The 5,561-nt window shown below is 35.7% G+C and overlaps 1 long non-coding RNA gene across 1 annotated transcript; it reads left to right on the forward strand.

Moving 5' to 3' along the window:
• Positions 1-569: 569 nt before the first annotated feature.
• Positions 570-5,115, forward strand: LOC122332984. The gene is made up of 3 exons (XR_006248566.1): positions 570-1,437; positions 2,999-3,073; positions 4,131-5,115. It is a non-coding gene; the product is annotated as an uncharacterized LOC122332984 (long non-coding RNA).
• The last annotated feature ends 446 nt before the right edge of the window (positions 5,116-5,561 follow it).

Here is a 5,561-nt window from a genome sequence, read left to right on the forward strand (position 1 = left end):
ACCCTTTCCGTTCGGTGGGTCGGGTTTTAGCATTTTGCTCGTCTCTGGAAAATACAAATACAGCCTGATATGTTCACGTTTTTTAATTCAGTACGTGCCTTCATTATCGTCTCAAAAGCAGACACAGTTCTGGAATGTTTGATGCTGCTTTGGTTTATTCGCATCCGGTCGGTAATTTAGAATTCGAATCGAACCGAATTTGAAGAAGGAACGTGCTGAAAGGCTCTTGAAAGAAATTCCATACAGTCGACACAACAAACAATAAATATGAAAATAATTAAGTTAGCCTGTTTATTCTCTGTTTTATCTAATTAGACGAACCTTCACATAGCATATGACGCTTACCGAAGTGCTGATATTTGCGTAAAGGTCTGTTTTAATGTTGAAAAGATTACGTCTCACCTGTAGGCTGAAATAGTTAGATAAGAATACCATAAAATTGCTAAATATTTCTTTGATTTAACAGAACTGTCGACTGTGTGAGTATCAGTTAAAAAGTAATTAATTTCTGTGATCAAAGCTATCATTACTCCAGTCTTCAGGAATCCCTCTGTCGTCCTCGTTCGCTGCTCAAGAAACGTTTCTGATTATGTTGAAAGCGACGTGCGCCGCAATATTTTGCGACGCGTTTTATTTTTCGACCGAGCCAAATCCTCACGACGCCGTAAACGGTCGCTTTTGCCAAATAGAAGCGTTTTTCACACCAGAGCGCGCATCACGTGCTAATTCATAAAGGTGGCGCTTCGTTTTAACGATTTCAACCAAGCTCTAATTGATTCTGTATCCACTTTGGAAGTTTCGGAAATGCTCGGTCGTGTCCTGAACGCCCTCGCGCCCGGATTTCGCTCGTGCATTAATTTGCGTTTCTGGGAAAAACGAAAATCCTTTTCAGAAACGGCACGCCATTCCCAACGCATCCCGCGAGTCTGTGGAAACTATTTCACGGTCAGGGCTTGCGCGGGATTAATGTGTGTGTTTTTTTTTTATTTCTTAGAAATCAATTTCTCTCTCTCTCTCTCTGGATCTCGTTAACGCTTGAAAGTAGGAATCCCGAGTTCATCGTTTAGTTGAGTCGTTTCGCTCGCACAATGAGAGTCTGGCGCGCTCTTTAGCCGCGCGTTTGAAACGCAGACGCTCGGAGAGCTTCATTATTGTTCGGTGTCATTCCAATTTAGATAAGAGAGTAATCTGTCTAATGCCACTGATACAGCTCGTCTAAGTGTGCCTGCGAAGGTCTGATAGCTGTCAGGGAGAGAAAGGAGCAGAGGATTATGGGATTCAGGCCGTGTCTCGCTCTGAGCTGATGATCTAACAGGTGTTTTCGGTGCACAGGTGTCTGAAAATTAACACGTGTTTTAATCGCGGGACCTCTCGCTGTGGTCAGGGGCTGCTTTCAGGGGGTTTCCTGCAGAAACGCGCCGGCGCCCTCGCATAGAGGTAAGTGAAACATACATATTCAATTTAACTGAAACAAATGTTTATCATTTATGTTAACGATGTTTGTGATTTTAGAATGACTGTATTCTAGTTTCGGTTAAATTGTGCAGCAATTTTGTCATTTTTTTATGGTTTTTTAAGTTTAGCTAAATGAAAATGAGCAGTATTGTTATTGGCAAGTAACGGAAATAAAATATTTTTTGCGATTATGTTTAATTTCAGATGATGCGTGCGTGACAAAACCGTTTTTTTCTGTGTGGTTTTATTAAACGCATTCAATTGCAGCTGAGTATTTCATTTTTAGTAGTTATTCGTTTTTAGTTCAGTTTTAGCACATTTATTTTAGCGCTGTCAAATGATAAGTTGTGATTAATCGCAAACAAAAAAAAAGGTTTTCTTTACATAATGCATATAATGTGTGTACTGTGTATATTTTTATATTATATATATTATATATACACACAGAGTACAAATACATTTATACATTTATTATACATTTATAAACAAAAACTTTTATTTTGGATGCAATTAATCTGATTAATCATTTGACAGTGCTATATATATATATATATATATATATATATATATATATATATATATATATATATATTGTTTAAATTAAACTAAATAAAAATGTTAAATAGAAAATAGAAATGTTGCTTTCTAAAATAGCTTAAACAAATATAATAATAATAATAATAATAATAATAAAAAAATCAATTATTTTAGAATGTTGAGAAAGTTTGTTTTGGCATTATTTCAGCTATTTTCCATGGCAACAATTCAAATTTTTCATTTAGCTTTACTTGATAAATGAGCTAAAAGTAATTAATAAAAAAAAAAAAACCAATATAGACATATAAACGAATCACGATAAAGCACACTAACATTAAAATGAAATATGCAAATATAACAAACATTATTGAAAACTGTAACAGCAGACCTGTCTCGGTGATGCTGCAATAAATACCAGTGCTGTAGCGGGTTCAGATGTATATTAATCATCACGGGAAGCTCATTTTGATTCCTGGTTTTGTTTAATAAACTCATGTAAACGATCCGATGAGTGATGTTAGTCAGACACGTTTTGCTTTTTGCGACTGCGTTAACCGCCCGGTCATTAGCCGCATGAGAAGAGGAGGAACTCGTGCATTATTCATGAGGTCCCGATTACAGCAGCCGAGCCCCGCCCCTCCCCTTCCCGTCGCCATGGCAGCGGCAGTGGTGAGCTACAGATGCAGCGGCAGCCGCCTCACACGCTCTCACGCTGAGAGCGACTTCCTCGGCCGCGATCGATGGGAAGACGCAGGCCACAAATCCCCGAGCCCATCTGACACCAGCCACTTAAAAACTAATTACAACCACAGATCCACCTGATGAAGCCATCGGGGTCCGGCGCGCTCGTGTAGATTCACCGCACGCCCCTGGAGACCCGATTGCATCGTTTCTACTGTTTGCTCTACAAATTCAATCTGGGCCATTTTAATGACTAATTGCCTTGAAAAACATATGCAAATAACACGATGGAATAATCTCTTTTTTTTTCTCCTCCTGCATCCAGCAGGCCTCCGAATGTCACGCCGCTGCCGTAACGAGGGAAGGCGGGCTCGTAAACACTTTTCTCTCTTCATTACGGGTGCGTAATTGTAAACAGCACTGCTTTTTTTTTATTCCGGAACGAGCCGGAGTTTGGGGCAACCGATGCCAGACAATTAAAAGGCGCAAAATTTCCCGCCGCGTGAAACCGCCCACTTGGCAACGGGCGAAGGCGACGGCTGCTCAGACGTCTCACGCTGCTCGGTTCATAAAGGCACACGAAAATGACACGGAAGGGATAGAGATGAGCGACATGACTCACAGAGAGACGTTCAGTGTCTTAAAGTTACGTATTTGCATCTAAAGCCTGCATGCTGCTAGTCTTTGGGAAACTTAACTAAAGGCTAATAAAATGTGCTTTTTTTACTTGGAGCTATTCAAAAAGGTTGCACTTTTTTGGGTTGCTGGCGAATGATAAATCGTGAAAAAAAGTTTTTCTTTACAAAATGCATAAGTGTATACTGTGTGTATTTGTATATTTATATGTATTTTGTGTATATATATATATATATATATATATATATATATATATATATATATATATATATATATATATATATATATATATATATATATATATGTGTATACAATATATATATATATATATATACACACACACATACACATTGTGTATATAATATTATATTACATATTATATTAAAAACATTTATATGGACATAATAAATCACACAAATCAAATAAACAAAATGTTATATTTTGGATATATTATATATATATATATATATATATATATATTATATATATATATATATGAATAATATATATATATAATATATATATTATATTATATATTATTATATACATAATAAATTTCAAAACAAATAAACAAAAATGTTAATATTTGGATGTGATTAATAATAAACTTTTTTTTTGATTTGATATTATATATATATATATATATATTATAGATACTGAAACAAAATTAAAAAAATAATAATTTTAACTCCAATAAAAAGTTGACATTTTTATTGTTGTTTTTTAAAATGTCTTCAGATTTTTTAGAATATATGTATACATTATTGTTCAGATTCATTAATATGTCAATTCTATTCATTTATTTGGTTTTGTGTTTTCAGCACGACAGACAAACCGTTTATCCTGCGGCTCGAGGTCCGATCCCGGTCTCCGTCTTCCTCTGAGGGCTCCCCGCTCGTTTCTGGCCGTTGAGTTAATCGCGCTAATTGAATAATTTGATACGTGACGGCGCTATTTAATGGAGGTCGGAGGAATCTCTCAGCCGGAGAGAGAAGCTCAGTCAGGTCGTGTGTGTGTGTGTGTGTGTGTGTGTGTGTGTGTGTGTGTGTGTGTGTGTGTGTGTGTGTGTGTGTGTGTGTGTGTGTGTGTGTGTGTGTGTGTGTGTGTGTGTGTGAGAGGGATCTGAAGCTCTTCTGTGTGGGTTATGTAATCAGAACACCTGCAGAGATAATATTCACCGTTTGGGAGTAAAAACATCAGCAGTGTCGCGGCTTTCCTGTGAAAAATGAGTGGGAAAAGTTCATTATTGGAAGAATCGTGCCGCCGAATTGATTTATAACTGCTGCGTATGAATGCAAATATAGTTTTTTGTGCCTGGATCCCGTGCGCCTGACGGTTTGGATTTAGAGAGGCCTTGTTTTCATCTTCTGAAAATGAGAAACGGGTTCATTCGAGGAGTATTTTCCTGGGGATTCTGGTTGAATAAGGCCCGTGTGGAGATAGTTTCACATGTTATTCGGACACCTTCTTGCTAGATCTCTTTTTAAAGCTCGCGCGCTCCTTTTGGACGTTAAACGTCGTAAAACGCGCAGGAAAAACCGTTTAGAGTCGCTCTCGCAGGCTGTTCTAAGCCGAAGCTTCAGTGAAAATGTTTTTGAATAGAAACCGAAGTGGCGGTGTAATTATTGTTTTTAGCTGTTTGCTGCTGTGTTTGTCTTCAGCTCGAGGACTACAATCAAGGAAAGCGTTTTCTTTTCAAGAGACGAGGTCCAGTCGGCGGAGACTTTGTAGCTTTGTGTATTGTTTACATGCAGCTTTATTACACACTAAAGAAGCATAATAACTAACCAAAAAAAAAAAAGTTTATCAAGCAATACGTTCCAAAAAAAATTAAATTTGATATGTTTCTATATTAAATATATTTATATAAATGTATATACATGTACACTGATATATATATATATATATATATATATATATATATATATATATATATATATATATATATACTGTATGTGTTTGTATTTATTAATCCTAACCGATTGCACTGTATTTTATATTTCTATTTTACTTTAAAATACATTTTTAAATCATTTTAAAGGTTTTGGTTCTTTTTCTTTTATTTTATGATTATTTTCTTTGCTTTTATGTAAAGCGCTTTGAATAACCATTGTGTGTTATAATATTATATTATAAACATTATATATACATGATAAATACACACAAAAACAAATAAACAAAAATGTTTATTTTTGATATGTTCAGTAACGATTAATCATTTACCAGCACACATAACATAACATTATATTATA

The sequence above is a fragment of the Puntigrus tetrazona genome, unplaced genomic scaffold (assembly GCF_018831695.1).
Source record: "Puntigrus tetrazona isolate hp1 unplaced genomic scaffold, ASM1883169v1 S000000151, whole genome shotgun sequence".
NCBI classification, from domain to species: domain Eukaryota; kingdom Metazoa; phylum Chordata; class Actinopteri; order Cypriniformes; family Cyprinidae; genus Puntigrus; species Puntigrus tetrazona.